This window comes from Arachis stenosperma, chromosome 3, assembly GCF_014773155.1.
Source record: "Arachis stenosperma cultivar V10309 chromosome 3, arast.V10309.gnm1.PFL2, whole genome shotgun sequence".
Lineage (NCBI taxonomy): Eukaryota > Viridiplantae > Streptophyta > Magnoliopsida > Fabales > Fabaceae > Arachis > Arachis stenosperma.
Window position 1 is genome coordinate 156,843,196 of NC_080379.1, and position 20,065 is coordinate 156,863,260.

Sequence of the window (20,065 nt, forward strand, 5' to 3'; positions counted from 1 at the left end):
ATATGTATGTATGTATGTTGTGACGGATGCAAAATTTTCCAAAATTTCCTAGTTCTTCTCCTAATTTTCAACAAACAAAAAGTAACATGAACAATTAGAATCAAAATGAGCTAGGCATAAGCTATTCACATCATCCAATCACAATCCATATCTATACTATATACCATGCAATATAAAATGCGATATGCATATATATACCAAAATAAAAGTGCAATACTAGATATAACCAGAAGCAACTAATATATATATATACCAAAGTAAAAAGTGCATAAGTCAAAGGTACTAAAAGTATCCAAAAAAACATAATAAAGACTGAAAATAAACTAAATGACAAGTGTTTAGAAGAGAATATTTACACCTAAAAATAGTAGATCCTTCCCCACACTTAGATGATGCACGGTCCTCTGTGTCATAAACGGATCGGGGTGATCGAATCTACAAAGCTCCACTGTCTGGCGATGGTGGGTGGTGATGACGGTGGTAGACAATGATGGCACTGGACGAACGGGTGGTGGGATCAGCTCTATGCTTCTCAGATGCCTGCCCAGCTGTCTTTGATGCTGTCTCAGCTCTCGGCTCAGCTACAGCTGCTGGCTCCTCAACATTGTGATATGTTGGCTCCTCAACTATGTGCTCTGTGGCCTCCTCAACTGTGGCCTCTGCTGCTGTCTGCTCCTGGGGCTCGTCTGTCTGGCCAACTTCAGCTGCTGGCTCCTCTGGTTCCGGCTCCTCAGTCTCAGGCTCAGGCTCTGGTGTATACGGAGGAGGTGGCCCAGGATCTCGCCCATCAAACTTCGCCACAATCCACTGGAAGTGGCGAGTGTTGTGGCGCTCAATGCGATGCAGGTCTCCAAGATCTCCCGACCCAGCTCATAGGGTGTCTGGAGTCGAGGTATGGGTACAGGAGGTGATGGAGGTGCTGATGGCTCTGCTAATGATGATGATGGCTCATTGGTCTTCCTCTTCTTCTGTGGTGGTCCATCGTAGTCGCCGTATGGCAGAAATAGCTACTTGCTGATCAGGACGGACATCCGATCTGTCGACCGTCTCTCAACCCCAGATATAGTAGCCAATCTAGTGATTAACGATGGGAAGGGAATGTTGTACTTATGCTGTTGTGTCACCTTCCACATCGAATCTCTGATAAGGGGAAGAACAGAGATTCTCTTCCCCTCCAGAATGGCCCAAAGCAAAACCGCCACACGGACCCTAATGTGCGTGGCATGCATGCTCGGAAGGATATAGTCGGCGATGATTTGCTGCCAGATCCTCGCCTCCAGGTTGAGATCAGTGCACGCGATGCTCTGCGGGACCACATTTTCTCCCCTGCTGTACTCCCATCTGGCCTCAGGTGTGCCGATCTTCCTTAGAACGACATCTAATAAAAGCTGGCCCGATAACAAATCCTTCACTATCTGAGTGTAAGCGTCACGAGTCGGAGGAATATGCGAAATACCTAAGAGGGCCTCTAAAGCAGTATCAGAGGTGTCCAGAGTGACACCTCTGAAAAAAACAGTCGGGGCATCCCTCTTTAGGAGATTTGCGTAAAATTCTTTGACCTGGTGTTCATTAACTTCCACCGGATCGAATTTTACGAATTCCCAATGATAAAAATTTAATCTGTCCAAAACTTGGTCCGCATATTTTTCAGGCAAGTTTAGCTTTCGCTCATAGTGAAAGCTTTGTTTTCCACTTTTTGTATTATCCTTGGGTTTCAGCATTTATGAATGTGTCGGGTTAAGTGCTCAAAGGCACAAGAAGAGAGCGAGCCAAAGAATTGACTTTCTCTTTTTCTTTGCGAGTCATCCTGAAAAAGACAGAAACATAATACAACTCAGGAGAAACAGATAAAAGGCACCGAATTCATAGGACATAATCAAACAATTCAAGTAAGAGCCAATGAGATAAACAAACTCTCAACTTAGGGGAAAACATGTATAGTGCAGTGAAATGTTCAAAAGAAATGTATTTTTCCAAGATCAAGCAACCTAAGTAGCAAATGAATGAACAAACAATGAAAGCATATGTATGTCTTAGGTGCATTATGTAAGTAGATGAATTGGAAGAAATTGATTAATGCAATTGTGCCTTAGAAGTTGAAAGAGTTTGGAAAATTTTGTACAAAAGGCGAAAATCAAAGTCACAGTGAAAGCATACACATTTATGTTGAGAGGATAAGAAATGACCATATGTACATAGCTTTCTTGTCCAAACCAGTGCTCGATTGAAAAACAAAGTGCATTGCTCAAAAACATCAAGGAACAATGGGCTATGTCTATGGTCATTGATGTTAAAGACATATGAATAAGCATTTGATCAATTCACATAGAAAATAATGTATGTACTGCTGCCAATTAGGCCTGGCAGCATGGCGCGGAGCGGGTTGGCCTGCGGAGCAGGTAGGGTGCGGGTTGAGCCTCAACCCTACCCGCACCCCCTATAATATGTGTTATATATGTTTAAAAAAGTTATATATGGGAGTTGAACTAAGGACCTTAAGCATGTGCAAAACATTCTTAGCCATTGAACCAAATTTTTAAGTTTGTAAATCTTATTCATTTATTTGATCCTTATGTTGTGTATGAGATACTTGTATTATTATAATGTTTTTTTTTATCAACCCGCGTGTAGGGTCGGATACCCGCGGGTTGAGCGCGAGTAGGATTAGAGTTGGGTATTTCTCAATTCGCGGGTAGGGTAGGGTTGAATGTTAGTTAAAAACTCAACCCGCGGGTAGGGTTAGGGTTGGGTTCAAACCCTACCCTACCCTACCCATTGCCACCCCTATTGCCAATGACACCGAACAGATTTTTATTTAAAATTTAATTCCATAGTTTAGAATGACTTTAATATACTAATAAAATATAATTTAATTCTTTAGTTTGAAATAACTTTTACATGAGTTAAATTTTTTTTATAATTTTGTCATTATCAAAATGATTTTATTAAATATCTACTTATCTAAATAAAAAAAATTTTAACATTTAACATGTTAAGTTAAATTGGTGTGAGAATTAATTTTAAAATTAGATATTTTTTGTCTAATTTGTAAATAAAAAAATTAAAATTAAAATTCTTAAAAAATTTAAATTATTTTTTATTTATTTTAAAATAAAAAAAATTAGAGAAAAAATTCTACATGACTCCTGACAATAACATCAAAAGACAACGAGGCTCTAGAGAAAAAAAAAAAACTATTTTTCGGCCTATGTCTTTTAACTCCGTTAGACAAGTTAGCCACTCCGTTAATAATTTCTCTCTAGAGCCAATTGACCATGAATACGTGACACGTTAAGTTAATGATGTGTCAATTAAATGGTAATCTGGATGGGCAGATTAATGGACCATCCAACTCCACCCCTAACAGTTTTTTTGCACTATTACCCCTTCTTATTTTTCCTATTGCGTTGTTCAGAGATACATTTTTCTTCCTGTTCTTTCTCTATCTCTTTCTTTTTCAGGTACTCTCTCTTTTCTGTAGAATTTTTTATTAGGGGTAGATAATTCTTTTCTTTTTATCGTTTTACTTCAATACCATTTTAACCTTATATTATATTATTTGATTTGTAATAAAAATAATAACAAAAATAATTAATCTTGAAACTTTTGAAAGATAAATATTATCAAAAGTAAAATTAATCTTTTAAAATGCTAAAAAATAATTTATAAATTGTAATTGATTTTATATAATTTAAAGAAAAAATAAGTTTTTTATAAAGAAAAATCAGTTTTTAAATAAAAAAAGTTAGTTTTTTTAAAATAAAGATAGATTTTTATATGCAAAAACTAATTATTTTTTTATGTAAAAATGGATTTTTTTTAAATTTAATTTTTTATTTAAAATTAATTTGGCTTATTAACTTAAACAAAATTTTTTATTAATCAAACTCAAATTCCATGTCCATCATTGTCATTCGTGAAATAGTGGACACAAAAGTATAAAAAACTGTCTCGAAGACAATATATCCACTGTCCATGTCTCTACTTCCAAATACTTTTTAAAAGTGTTGTTCATATCTCTGTGTCCTGTCCCCTGAAAACAAACACTACCTAACAAACATGTAATTGAAGACCTTTTTATGTATATTTTGAACAAACATATTACATTATTTTTAAGTGCATAAAAGATATAACAAATGATTTTAGATTGACAATATTTTTAAGATGATCTATAATATATAAGTTTCTAATCCAATGGTTGATTTTTTCAAAAATTACACGAATAAAAAGTTGAACAGTGAATATTTACTTAGATCGACAGTGGTGTCAATTGATATTATATACATATATATAAAATAAAATGAATCGCCATCGAAGCAGCTGAGATGCTGCCTTGAGATGTGCTGAAGATGTGGCAGGGGTACCAGCTGAAGCAGCTTCAGTTGTGGGAAAGGCAGATATCTTCCTCTTCTTGGTCATTTCTTCCTCAGCGGGGAAGCTGCTTATGCGGGAAAAAACACTGGCCTTCTGCTTGCGGTCTGCAGCTGCAGATGATGGTGCAGTTGAGGAGGTTTTGGTGGTTCAGATGACATCCGGGAAGAGGATTCTGACCGGCGGTGGCGATGGCCTCTTTCTCGATCATGATCACGTTCACATTCCCATTCCCATTCCCGTTCCCAATCCACATGGTAGTCAGCTTTTCTCTTGATAGGACATGGAGGCTCCACCTCACATAGAGACCGATCAGGTGCCCCACGTTCCCCACGGTGACGATGGGATTGGGGATGGTGGTACTCACTACTTGGAGGTGCTGGAAGTGATTTCTGCATTAAAAAAAACAAATTATTGTTTGAAACATGTTTGGTTTTAGTTTTTTTTAATTTTTTTTGTTACATTCCTCTTGACACCACAATATTCCATTATAATTTTCAATGACAATAATATTACAAATAATAATATGTAAGCAACATAGCCACACCAATCACGTTTTCTTTCTATATATTAAGAACCACTAATCTATATATTAAGGACCACTAACACAGGACAGAAATATGGTCACCCAAATAAATTCAATTAAGGAAGATAGGTTAAGAGTGACTTCGAGGACAGCATTAAAAGCTCCCTTTCATATTCATTTTCCAAAAGCCACTTCATGCGCATAAGGTTTAAACATTTTAAAAGCACTATTGTGCATACTAGTAATTCAAAAATCGATCTTTGCCAGCATTGCTACACATTTTATACATTTCAAGCAGCTAACTCATGATAGGTTAGAATTATTCATTCTAACAGCTTATATTAACTAACTCCATCGTGGAACTTAAAGGAATCAAGCAAGTGAAACATGAGTAACACACTAGTTTCAACGCACATGATATTCTTTTTCGCTCAAAACACATCATTTCAGAACACATGGTTTGAGCAGTTTGTGTTTGTTTTTGTTTGGCGCACAAGGTGGCACACTCATCCTTGTTACCCTTGTTACAACTTCTAGACCCTGCATAATATAGACTAGAAGTTTTACCTCTCAAAAGGCAGATGATGACATGACAAGAATGACAAATAAAACATTTAACTGCCACAAAACAGACTAACAATATACTGACCCAAGTTTGTTTGTTTTATGTTCGAAAAATAAATAATGCAGTACAGACCATGTATTAGTTATTAAAACCATATAGACAAAAATTAGGAATGTTAAATTTTAATCACTATACCCTGCCCTCATTAGTGGACAACAATTATGAACAGAACCCTTACAACCAGGATAAAAGGCATAAATCTAAAGGTATCATGGGTCAAAGAATATCGAAAAACAATAGTCCATAAATGATCGCTAAAGAGACTCTGAACCCAGAGAGAGCATATAAATTTAATCACATTACTGTTACCATCCAAGTGCAGCAATGCAACTCTAATCTAGTTATACCAATTCCCTTTTAATCAACTTTAAACCAACCGGTGGCTGTTGATTAGAGATATATGGTTCTGAGTGGGCACCGCTCCCTCAACCATTTATGACCAACAAGATAGTACTCTGTAAAACAAGCAAGACTAACTGCTAAAGACTACTATCATCATTTAAGAAGCCAAAACAGTGAATGGCATCATCTAAAGCAATTACTGTTCAAGCTCAAGGTTCAAGTTTCTAACAAAATTTAGTGGGAAAAACCTAGAAAGGTAAATGATGCATACATGTCAACAGATAAATAAAGGCAAAATAAGAGAACAAAAAGCACATACAGTTTTTGATTTCATAGGAACATCCCCAATACTGCTCGCTTCCCTACCAAAATATCGATCTTTGGAGAAATCCCTATTTCATTAAAGAAACAAACTCATTAACAATGATAAACAAAACAGAAATACCTCGAAAATAACCCACATAAAATTACAAGCAATAAGAACCACAATAACATTGGAAAATTTGGCAACAAAAAATTCATTAGACGTCGTCAATAAAGAATAGATTATCTTGTAAACCAAAGCTTTTGCTAAGATTAACATGCGACCCTTGTCCTTTATTAACCCAGGAAAAAGGATAGCCGTACCCGTTACAAATCATAACTATTAGAAAGTAAAATTATGTTAAATCGTAAACAAAACAGGGTCAAAATACAGAAGAAATATGCAAAAGATCACATAGATGAGCAATCATGTCTAAAACAGTTATTAACTCGGTGGTAACAGATATTTCACTGTTAAGTTTAAATTCCATATATATTTATGGGATGACATAGGTGTCAGTTTAAATAAAGTTACAGTGATCATAACTATTTGTCTCTTCATTACATAATCTAATTCATTTTTTGGAATATATCCAATGGCATAAATCCCTTATCTAGAACTTCCGCCCTATTTAGAATTTCATTGCTTAGGTTTTTTCCCCTTCATTTTGAGAGTTCCAACCATTATTGAATTCATCATAGAAGATTTTTTCTCTTGTTAAAGAGTCTATTCTTTTTCCATCATTTTTAGAGAAGTCGACAGATTGGGTGGTACTCATAACTATTTATAGGATATATATTTTTCGATCCAACTATTGGATCACACTAACAAATAATAAAGATCATCTATAACACATTTTACCAAAATCAAACATTAACAAACATGTAATTGAAGACCTCTTTATCTATGTATATTTTGAACTAACATATTACATTATTTTCAAGTGCATAACAGATATAACAAATGATTTTAGATTGACAAAATATTTTTAAGATGATCTATAATATATAAATTTCTAATCCAATGGTTGATTTTTTCAAAAATTACACGAATAAAAAGTTGAACAGTCAATATTTACTTAGATCGACACTGGTGTCAACTGATTTTATATATATAAATAGAATAAATCGTCATCCAGGAGTAATTCTGTTTTACCTATCAATCCGTTTCTCATTTTCACGCTTTCTCCAACGATCAGCTTTCCGAGCTTCAAACTCCTCTCTACTCATAACTGGAGGTGGAACATTCATCCCCATGCCATACTCAGCAGCAAGATCCCTAAACAATTTAGCTTTCTAAAATAGTAATTATCTAAATATGCAACACAAATTTTGATAATAAAAAAAGGTACATACCTATGAGGTGGAACAACAGGCATCATGTAACCCTGCATGCCAAATGGATCATGAGGCAGACCACCTGCAAATGGCATGTCTAAGGGGCCCAGGCCATAACCCATCATTTGCATCGGGCCACCATAGGGTCCCAAAAATCCTTCCATACAAGGTTGCATGCCATTCCAGTATGAATTGTAACCAGGTGCTGGGCCCATTGGCATCATGTAGCTCTCAGCCCCAGGGTCGTGTGGGGTTTTCCACTGAAAATCTGAAAGAGATAAAATAAATTTGACATTGTTACAGCTAACATAAATAGAGGTAAAAAAAAAAAGACCTCTGTATTGTACTCCTCCCCCGAATGTTCAAGCAGCAATCCGGTTTGCAAAGTTTAATATAAAGGAAAAGTTACAGATACATGTCCAGATTTGAACATAAATATATAGATTCGAATGCAGGAGAGTAGATTTACCATTTGCAGGCAAATGGACTTTCTTCCTTTTTTTCTTCTTTCCTGCAAAGTTGAAAGTTGAAACTACAAATGAGATTGTCATCAAAGAAAATAAATTATTACATGTCTTACACACGATGACATGAGCAATCTACATTACCTGCCTCAGCAGGAACCATTTTTTGCTGGACTTCCTCCTCAACCAACTGAGCACTCCCTTGTGAGGCTGGTTCCTTTACACTCATCGACTCATGTGTAGCTTCACTTACATCAGGCATTCTGGGCTTCACTTGCTCTGATGTTTGCAATGGAGCTGGAGCAGAAACTGTTTTTTTATCATCAACAGTTTCCGGTACATTTATCATTCCTTCATGAACATATGAAACCTTTGGTTCTCCCTTAGATGCAGCCGATGAGGTTGGAGATGGAAGCTTCAGTTGTGGACAACGAGCAGACTCCATATCTGGAAAGGAGGAGAAAACAATTGCAATTTGCATGTTAGTTTCAATAGATTTTTAACCAAATAAAGTCCACGTAAGAGTCACATGATAAATAGTTTCAATAACCTTGAACTTGAAAGGTGCTCCCAGCGTTTTCAGCACTGCTATTGCCTGACTCCGATTAATAGTATCTCTTAGGGTCTTATTTGGTAAAAGATCATCTGCAAGAATATTTGTTGCACCGCATATGCACATGGACTTGGAGATAATATAGTCCCTAATACCTGAAAAGAATTTTCCGAATGATATTTACAAAACTTCATCTGAGATGTTTGTACATCGGGAAGAAATGCTGAGGAGAGATTATATCATCTAAAGCATTCTTTACTTGCTTAATGAAGAATTATAAGCTTAAAAACGTAAGTATTTACTCAAATTCTAAGAACCAGGACTTCTTCAGAAAGACAAAGAAACCTACATTTGTCACAAAAGCTTTTAAAACAGCACTTGCTTGTCAGCACAGCATCTTTCATCACATCATTGCACAAGGGGCAGTGGAGCTCAGGTGGTAGATCCCCAACAGAACGTGTGGTGGAAGGTAAACCTTCTATTTCTTTCTCAAAAGCAGCCCTGTTTAGCAGGATTAGGTGAGAAATACAATATTAGTCCTACATATGACAGAATGGAGACGAAGAACCAACATGTACTCACTCATTTGGCTTCAATACAGCTACTGAACCATTTGGTAGAGCATAGGAACCTTGTGGGTTCACCATCAGCATGGATCTCGGAATACCAGTAGGTTGTTTAACTCTCTTGATGTCATAATTTGGATCACCGTTTGTAGGGCAGTGCTGAATAAAATGGCCTACAAAAAGTGTTTGATAAGTAAGCTAAGCATAACCGACAATGCCATCCAGCAATTTAAGCAGATTTAGAGCCCCTTTTTCTGCCTGATAATAATAAGAGTCTAGGAAATACCAGGAACCTTGCACCTGTGACATACATAGCCTTGGGGAGGTGTTTTCCGCTCCAGCCCTGCTCAGTAAGTGAATAAGCATTAGAACAGTAATATCAAAATCTGTATTCAAAGCAGGCAGTGACTCAAACTTGTATAGAATAGGAAAAGGAGACTCACCAAAACCACGACCACCCCCCATCCGTCCACCCATACCTCTTCCAAAACCTCTACCAGCACTAAAGTCCGATCCTTGACTGCATGCCGAAAGGAAACTTTAGATATGGCGAAGTCTAGAGTGACAATGATTTCACCAAAACAAAGCACATTTGGTATGTGAAATGAAATTTTCTGCAGAAATCCTTATGCAGGAATGATGGTAAATAAGAAACAACTGCTCCTCTAGTACAGGTGCTGATTCCAGAATGAGCATTCCCTTCCACCAGAGATTATTGACCATATTATTGCAGGTGAAAAAGAATATAAAGTTACTTATTAGTAATTCATATTCATATTTACAGTCATCATCCCTTTTTATGCTGATTCCAAGAATAAAGAAAGACAACTGAAGGTAAGTGGATAGTTTACTCACCGTTGCCAATCCAAGGCAGGAGTATCAATCAAAGCCTTTATCTTACTTTCTTCATCAGCTTTGTTGGTTGGAGGAGCTTCAGGAATTAAGTTGCTTGATTGAATGGGTGGTACATCAGGAATCGCATACAAATCATTTCCAAATTCATCCCAATCTGAATCTTCTGGCTGTCATGTTATGAGAAGGTAAATAAAATAGGAATGAAGTGGAATTGTTTATTCAAATAAAACACATGGAAAGCAAAAAGGGACTTACATATTTTACAGCAGATGCATCTTCAGCTGGTAAGCTGCTGTTTTCAGGTTTGGCTTCCATAGCCGTAAAGTCCACCTTTTTTTGCCTGCAAACCCAAGGAAAGTAGCAACTCAACGCAGAATTTTTCTCACAAATCAAAAGGGTAGTTTCTTGGGAAAACTGTGTGACTACAACGTGAAGTATCAAGATGAGAATAGAAAGCAAGCCCATGACTACCCATTTCAAGAACCAACATGCATGATGCATGACGATAGTCCAAAAACCAACAACAGTAATAAGATTAAAGGTTAGAGATAATACTCTAGTTCAGTAACAATTGGTAAACGTGGCCAACCAGGAACCCGACGAATTAACAGTGAGGTATTTTTAGGAATCAGCATTGCTTCATCAAGATATTCTGAAATCCCAAAGAGACAGAGCAGCTATAAAATACTGAATATGCCATTCATCAAGGCAATTATATATATTAACTACCATGCTGCAAATCCTGCAAGGTTTGGGCACTTGTAATTCCTACAACTAGCTTACAACCTCACTGGAACTCAAATTCTGAACACCCTGGCCTACATTCTAAGCATTTTAACTTTGAGGATTTCCTATTCTCTCGTTGTCTTTCCTTTCATTTTTGCAATAGAAGAGGTGGAGGCCAATGTTAGTCAAATAAAAAACACTACAAAAACCAAGAATTTCATCATAAAGTGATTCTCATGTACTGACAGTGTAATCTTGTATATTTATTAACCAATAGAATTCACGAGAATTGCATATTTAACTGTCAATCACAACACAACAATTCCCTGATTTTTGTTGGACATCAGTGTAAAACAACACTGTCAGTGCATGAAAATAAAACATCAAACCCAACTTCAACACCATGAACTCCTGAAAGCCAAGACTAGCAAAAATGTTTACTTTGAGAGGAACATGATAAACACTGAGAGTTTAACCACCAAAGCCCCTTCTCAAAGGCAAAGAGAATGCAATAATTCCATATTTTAATTTTACAATTAACCCCCCAAACTCATGGTATCGCCACCCAAACAGCTATCTGAATGAGAATAACAATAGTTTTAATTAAAGAGTCTCAGAACCAACCTTCATTGGTCTGGGCGTTGGTTACCACGAGATCAAAATCAGTACCCCTGCCTAAATGCTTGGATTCAAATATTTTTTCTTTCAATGTTCCAACAGAGATGAAAGGACCGTCCATGGGAATTGAATCATAATCTCTTGTACTCTTAAATTTATAATACACCGCCATCGTATATTTATTCTTTCTATTTGAAAAAAAAGATTAAGATCAATGATAACAAAAATAAACGATGAATTAAAAGGGCCTATGAAATTCCAAAACTAGAATGGCCCTTGATATTAAATAAATCAGAACAAAAACAGTACAATACTATATCCAAAGCTCTATTTCTTTTTTCTTCTTTTCTCTGTTTTTGTCCTCCACTTGCAAATTACTAGGGTTAAGATCGATCAAATCGAACCCACAAGGCCGAGGCTGAGGATGAGGATGAGAGCACGAACACTACTAGAATTCTATTCTGCCAGCAAAAATCAACGCGGAATCTTGAACTTCTTCACAAAATTCCGTTACGCATTAAGAATCTCACCTAATTCAGATTCCGTTGCAGCTGCTCTCGATGAAAACCATCACAAATCAGAGCATTCCGAATACGACCGATCCAAGAGAAGAATCTCCGTCGAAGCCCTCTATGGAAACAGAAACCACCGTGGCACCGGCACAGCGACAGTTAGGAGCTGAGCGATGCAATCGTCGAATCGATAGCAGGAAGAACAGCAACAATTTTCGACGGTCGCGCTTCGACAACCGACCCAACTCGGAGAAGAACGTGAAGGAGGCGAAACTGCGAACTCGGATTTGGACGAGCCTCTGCGATCGAAACTCTCGAATGAGAGAATCACGAACAACTCCGCGTGCGGTTGCAGAGCTGGAATCGGTGATCGATGGTGGAGGATTGAAGGAGAAGGGGAGAATAATTAATTAGGGTTAGGGTTAGAGTTGGGAAAAGTTTGGCATTGGGAGTGTAGAAAGAGAAGAGCAGGGGTGTCCGCAGATCGAATTGGATATGGCCAAAAATTTTATCCGATCTGCATTATCGGATCGGATCCAATATCCGCAACTTTTAAGGTTGGATCCGATCGGATATCGGATATATCTGTAAAATACAAAAATATTTTTAAAGATTTATTTTTATTAAAAAATATCAATAAAATTCATTTTTTCTATTCTTTTAAATATGTTTATTCTTAAAATAATATTAAACATATTTTTTTTAAATAATAAATTAAAATAATATAACATATATGATAATTATTAATTGAAATAAAATATAAAAAGAATATTTATTTTTTTTTAAATTTTGCGGATACATGGATATACGGATCGGATATACGGATACCAACACAAAATCCGCAATCCGATTTGATTAGTGTGCGGATCCAATTCGATCTGAAAGCCTTGCGGATCGGATCCACATCCGCAATTTTCGGATCGGATTCGGATAAACACCGCGAATATGCGGATCGAATCCGATCCATGAACACTCCTAGAGAAGAGCATAATCAAGTGTAGAAAGAACGTAAGGAGATGAAAGAAAAGCAATTTTGGGGATTTCTGAGACAAAGGCCCACAAATCGCTTGGCTTGATTTTGAGGCTCATTTTTTTATATTGATTAAATATATGTGTAATACGTTATTATTGGAATATTAGGTGTTTTTTTTATATAGTATTTTTTTTATTGATAATATTTAAATTGGACGGTCCGATTTATTTAAAAAAAATAAATTATAAATAAGAGGGTTCGATTTATACTTTTAATTTTTTTATTTTTTAAAATAAAAATCAGACAGTCTAATTTTAATTTTTTTTTTATTTTTAAAAACACAAATTAGACTGTTCAATTTATGATTGTTTGTGTAAAAAAAAAATAATATAAATAAATTGGTGTCTCCAATTTGTATAATCTACAATAATATAAAATATTTTTCTCCTCACAACATCTTGTAATATACCTCTCTCACGAAAAATAAAAATCGTGATTTTGAGGTTAGAGAAAATTTTTTTATTATTATAGTGTATATATATATAGAGATATAGACCTTTCTATCGAGTGTTTAGGTATTCATTTTTTGAGCTGTCAATTTTGGTATGGACTAATATCTTTTTAATTATTTTTTTTGAAAAGATTAAAGATTTATTTTAATATTACAAAAAAAATAATATTTTTTATATTAGTATTAAAACACAAAAATATTATTTTATTTTTAAATTATTTAATTATATTAAAAATTAAAATTTGATGTTTATTTTAAAATATTAAATTTTCAGAAAGAGTTTATTTGGAAAAAAATTGCAATTGTTTAATGTAGTTTGACAAATATAGGTCGACAATTTTTTGTTAATAATAATTTTTTTAATAAATTAATTAAAGTAATTATTTGTATTGAGTTAAGAAATTAATTAAATTATTTAAGTGATGACAAACATTATTTTTGGGCAAAATAAATAATTAGTGTTGATTAATTATTTATTGTTGCAGGCCAAAATTCAATAGCCCAAATGAAATGAAAAGCAATCAGTAAGGATGTTAGGCTGAAAGCAAAATTAAGAGCCCAAGGAAAAGCAAAGAAAGAAGCTAAAAAAATCAAAACGGGCCAAGCATATCACTAACCGAACCAAGCCCGATCTGATTTCAGAAAAGCTATTCCCTCCATCTTGCTCCAACCAAAGCAACGTTCCCCTCTCTTGTGTCTAAGTCAAATCAGAGTTTCAGAAAAGTAAGAAAGAGAAAGAAAAAGAGCTTCTTCCACACGCCATTCACAGAAGAAGAAGGAAAGAGAGAGATCAAGCTTGAGAGGCCGAAGTCTAATCATCCAGTTCACACCAAATCAAGCTTAGGTCAAGATTAAAGGTAAACTATTTCCTTTTCCATGCATCAAAGTTTCTTCACTTCTTCCCAACTCTCTGTTCTATCCGAAATGGGATACAAAGGAAAGATAGTTTCTGTTATTCTCTGCTGTATATCCACGGCCCTAAACATGACTTGGGGACCAAGTTGGTTTTCAAGGGCTCAGATCAAGTTGACTATTAGAAGACTCATGTGGTTACTGCTTTATGGCTTTCAGTCAAGATGAAGAAGTCAGAAGAAAAAATTTTCAATTTGGAGATTAAGGAGAAAAAGTGAATCTGTGGGTTAGTGAAGCTCAAGGCTCAAGGTATTGACCTTGGAAGAAGGACCAAGGAACATTCAAGGAGATAAAAGAAACTTGCTGTTCATTCAAAAGGCAAGGAGAGATAACCAGAGTATTGAGATCTTGTTCTGAGAAGTGTTCTTTGAGAAAGTTCAACCAACTGGATAGTGTATCCTAATCAAAGGTGCATTCCGCCAGTATGAAGAACTGAATCAGAGGCTTGCTAATCTGGTTTTCACATAGCACAAAGGCTGTTGATGAAGTCAATCTCTTTCATGTTTTACTGATTGTAATGTACTTTTTTAAGTTTATCTTTCTATAATTTCTTGTGAGAAAAGGCATTGTGAGAAAGCTCAAGTAAAAGCCATGAGTGGAAAAAGGCTGAGTGATACACTTGAGAGAAAAGCCTAGAGTTATTTTCAGATTTTTTTAGGTATGTTTATGTCTTGTATCTTGTACCTGTGAGGTATCCCTTTCTTAGTTGGGTTAGCACTAAGAGTGAATAGTTAGGTGTTAGCATAGCCAATGTCAAGTTAGGATAGAACTTGAGTGTGAAATTCTTGTATGTAATACTTTTAACTATAGTGGAAATTCCTCCATTGTTGTGGAGGAGACTGGACGTAGGTTGCATAGCACAAGGCAACCGAACCAGGATATATGCTGGTGTTAGTTTTTTCTCTTCTCTGTTGTGTTCTGTTTTCTGATATTCATGAGACAAAAATAAATTGTCTCATAAATTTCTGCTGCTGAGTTCAAACAGAATCATAATTAAAAGTTTCATTTAAAAGGTCAAAACAACAACTAAAAAAGAAGGCATAGATTCAACACCCCTTCTCTAAGCCTACCACAACCTTCAATTGGTATCAGGAGCTAAGGTCTCAATAATCAAGCTTAACCGCTTGGAGCAAAGATCCAATGACAAACAACTTGGGTACAACCACTGTTGCATACACCCTCACTAAAGGTCAATCAAACAACTGGCCACCTTTCTTCAACGGGAAGAACTACTCCTACTGGAAAGAAAGGATAAGGATCTTCATCTAATCTATTGACTACAACATATGAAAGATTGTTGTGAGCTGTCCCAAGATCCCAACAAAAATAAGTGCTGATGGAGTGGTGACTCCAAAAGAAGAAGCTGAGTGGAACGAAGATGACAAGAAGAAGATAGAGCTGAATGCTAAAGCAATCAACCTTCTTCACTGTGCTATCAGCTTTGAAGAGTACCGGAAGGTGTCTAGATGCAAGACAGCCAAAGAAATCTGGGAAAAACTCCAGGTTACACACGAAGGCACTAAACAAGTCAAAGAAACGAGGATTGATATGCTGCGAAAAGAGACGAGATGTTCAGCATAAAGGATGGAGAAAGCATTGATGAAGCGTTTGAGAGATTCTCAATCATAATCAACAACCTTGATGCTATGGGTATAAACTATGCAGAACAAACCTTGGTGAGAAAACTCCTTAGAAGCCTCACAAAAGAATGGAAAAACACTGCCACTGTCCTAACTGAGAGCAACAACATAAGTCCCATAACCTATGATGAGCTGAGAGGAAAATTCCTTGCCTATGAAGCCACACACACAAACACAGACTCAAAGAAAAAGGGAATAGCCCTCAAGTCTCAGATAGAATCGAAAGAGAGTGAATCTAGTGATGGTATTTCAGATGATGAGCTTTTGTTTTTTGCTAGGAGATTTAGAAGGATGATGAAACAAGGGCAAATACAAGGGTTCAAGTTCAAAAGACCACAAGTTCGACCTGAGCAAGGTGACGTGCCATCACTGCAAGGAAGCTGGGCACTTCAAGCTAAACTGTCCAAAGCTTAAGAAGGAGGACAAAGGAAAGAAGGAAAGGAACAGAGTACTCATGGCAGCTTGGGAGGATCTTGAAAATGACTCAAATAAAGAAGAAGAATCTGAAGGTGAAGACAAAGATTGTTTCATGGCTGGAAATAACAATCTTGATGAGGTAAATTACTATGATTTAACCATAGATGATTTACATGCTATTATTGATGATCTCACCTTAAATACATCAAAACTGCTAGATAAATATAATGAGTGCAGATCTGAAAGAGATGCATTAAGAACTGAAAATGATTTTTTGAAAGAAAAAGTGAAAGAAACTGAATGTGCTCTGAACATTATTGAAGAAAACAGATTTTTAAAATCTGAACTTGAAAAATTAAAAGGAAAGCACATTATGGATCCTTCTCATGAGTTAATTATTGAAAATGAAAGATTAAATGATATGATTAAAATGTTGAATGGTGACTTAGCAAAATTTTCTCAAGATTCAAGTAACTTGGACAAATTACTTGCAAGTCAAAGACCATTGTTTGAAAAATCTGGTTTAGACTACATAGCCAAGGAAGATGCAGTTTCCAATGTTTCCTCTATAAAGTTTGTGGCTTCTTCATCAAATACCAAATCCATACCAAACAAATCGGGTGTTGGATATGTTTCAACTCTTGAAGAAAAATTTGATGAAGTATACACAAGTGAAACTGAGCCTTCACCAAGAACTGATCCGAGCTCAAACCGGCCAGGTTTGGGTTACATTTCGAAAAATGAGGCTGCTTTCAAGAAACCAATTTTCTACAACAAAACCTCATTTTCAAAAAATCCAAAGAGTTTCAAAAATTCTGGTGAAAATATTTTTGCAAAGAGGAATAATTATAACAAAGATCAGTTTGTCAAAAGAAATCCATCTCCTCCAAAAACCAGAAAATTTCAACCATTTAATCACTTCAAGCAATATAACTCACCTCAATTTCAGCAACACACATCAAAAAATCATTGTGTTAATTGCAAGAGATTTGGTCACTCATATGCACAATGCTTCATTGAAAAGAGAGTTGTAGGAAACAAAGTTTATAATGTTGTTTGTGATTTCAATGCACTTGGGCAACCAAGATGGATTAACTTCAAATGATCCAAATTAATTTAGATACCTAAGGCTACTTGAAACTCTTCATGCAGATTTGCTTAGCATCCAAGAACAAAAAGGACATGTGATACATGGATAGTGGATGTTCAAGGCACATGACTGGAAGGTCAACCTACTTCATCAAACTAAACAAGTATGATGGAGGTTTTGTGACCTTTGGAGATGATGGTAAAGGTAAAATTATTGCTGTTGAAAAAGTAGGTAATGAGCAATCAACTTTCATTGATGAGGTACTTTTAGTATGTGGTTTGAAGCACAATCCTTTGAGTATAAGTCAGCTGTGTGATTTAGGATATTTAGTGACTTTCAAAAGATCTGAATGCTGTGTTGTGAATGAAAAGACAAATGAAGTGATGTTTGTTGCCAAGCGTTTTAACAATATGTATGGACTTACTCTTGATGAACTAAAGGATCAAAATATAGCTTGTCTTCACTCTAAAGAATCTGAAAAGTGGTTATGGCACAAGAGATTGGGCCATGCAAGTATGTTTCAAATAAATAAACTTGTAAAGAAAGAATTAGTAAGAGGTCTTCCGTTGATAAAGTTTGACAAAGACATCACTTGTGATGCTTGCCAAATGGGAAAACAAACAAAAAGTTCTTTTAAACCAAAGGAAGACATCTCTACTAAAAGACCACTTGAGTTGCTACACATTGATTTATTTGGTCCAACAAGAACTCAAAGCCTAGGTGGTAAACATTATGGTTTAGTAATTGTGGATGACTATACTAGGTTTGGTTGGGTTTTATTTCTTGCACACAAAAATGAAGCCTTTTCGACCTTTGAACCTTTTTGCAAGAAAATTCAAAATGAAAAGTATTTGAAAATCTCTTCTATAAGAAGTGATCATGGAACTGAATTTGAAAATAATTTATTTGAATCATTTTGTGAGGAATTTGGAATATCTCACAACTTCTCTTGTCCAAGGACACCACAACAAAATGGTGTGGTGGAAAGGAGAAATAGAAGCATACAAGAAATGACAAGAGCTATGCTTTGTGAGAGCAATGTTCCAAAATTCCTTTGGGCTAAAGTAGTTAACACGGCTTGCCACATTTTGAATAGAACAATCATAAGAAAATTTTTGAAGAAAACCCCTTATGAACTTTGGAAAGGCTACCCACCAAACTTAGACTACTTACACATCTTTGGATGCAAATGTTTTGTTTTAAATAACAAGAATAATTTGGGTAAATTTGATCCAAAGAGTTATGAGTGTTCGTTTGTAGGATATTCCACAACTAGTAAAGCATATAGGGTTTATCATCAAGATGCTAGAATTATTGAGGAGTCCATACATGTTACTTTTTGTGATACTAATTTGGTACAAAGAATTTTGGAAGATTGTGATGCAGGAAATCAAGATAAAAAGGACGTTGAAACTGTGCAGAATCAAGAAAAGGGAAATTCTGCTCAACCTGACCCAGAAACTGCAGTTGCTAAAAATTCGAGAGACAATTTCATTTTATCTCATGAATCTGAGGGAGATCTTGAAGCCAGCAGCACCCAAAATCCCTTGGTAACTGAATCTACCTCAAAGTCCACCAGACCTCGTGAATGGAGATTCTTGAAGAATTATCTAGAGGAATTTGTCATTGGGGACGTTGATGAGCGGATAATTTGTACCCTTTTTGGCATTGTTTTTAGTGTGTTTTTAGTATGATCTAGTTAGTTTTTAGTATATTTTTATTAGTTTTTAGTTAAAATTCACTTTTCTGGACTTTACTATGAGTTTGTGTGTTTTTCTGTGATTTCAGGTATTTTCTGGCTGAAATTGAGGGACCTGAGCAAAAATCTGATTCAGAGACTGAAAAGGACTGCAGATGCTGTTGGATTCTGACCTCCCTGCACTCGAAGTGGATTTTCTGGAGCTACAGAAGCCCAATTGGCGCACTCTCAACGGCGTTAGAAAGTAGACCTTTCCAGCAATATATGATAGTCCATACTTTGCCCAAGATTTGATGGCCCAAACCGGCGTTCAAAGTCACCCTCAGAAATTCCAGCGTTAAACGCCGGAACTGGCACCAAAATGGGAGTTAAACGCCCAAACTGGCATAAAAGCTGGCGTTTAACTCCAAGAAGGGTCTCTACACGAAATTGCTTCATTGCTCAGCCCAAGCACACACCAAGTGGGCCCGGAAGTAGATTTTTATGTCATTTACTCATCTCTGTACACCCTAGGCTACTAGTTTTCTATAAATAGGACCTTTTGCTATTGTATCTGAGGGCTTTTTGATCATGTTTTATGATTGAACTCACTTTGGGAGGCTGGCCATTCGGCCATGCCTAGACCTTGTTCTTATGTATTTTCAACGGTGGAGTTTCTACACACCATAGATTAAGGTGTGGAGCTCTGCTGTACCTCGAGTATTAATGCGATTACTATTGTTCTTCTATTCAATTCCGCTTGTTCTTTGTCCAAGATATCACTTGTTCTTCAACTTGATGAATGTGATGATCCGTGACACTTATCATCATTCTCACTTATGAACAAGGTGACTGACAACCACTTTTGTTCTACAAGCAACCAAGGCTCTAGTGAATATCTCTTGGATTCCTGATACACGATGCATGGTTGATCGCCTGACAACCGAGTGCTCGCCTGACAAACGAGCCAGCCATTCCGTGAGATCAGAGTCTTCGTGGTATAGGCGAGAACTGATGGCGGCATTCAAGAGAATCCGGAAGGTCT

The 20,065-nt window shown here is 36.1% G+C and overlaps 1 pseudogene; it reads right to left on the reverse strand.

Annotated features, from left to right (window-relative positions):
• Window positions 1-4,136: 4,136 nt before the first annotated feature.
• On the reverse strand, window positions 4,137-12,246 carry LOC130969362 (E3 ubiquitin ligase PQT3-like; annotated as a pseudogene).
• Between the last annotated feature and the right edge of the window lie 7,819 nt (window positions 12,247-20,065).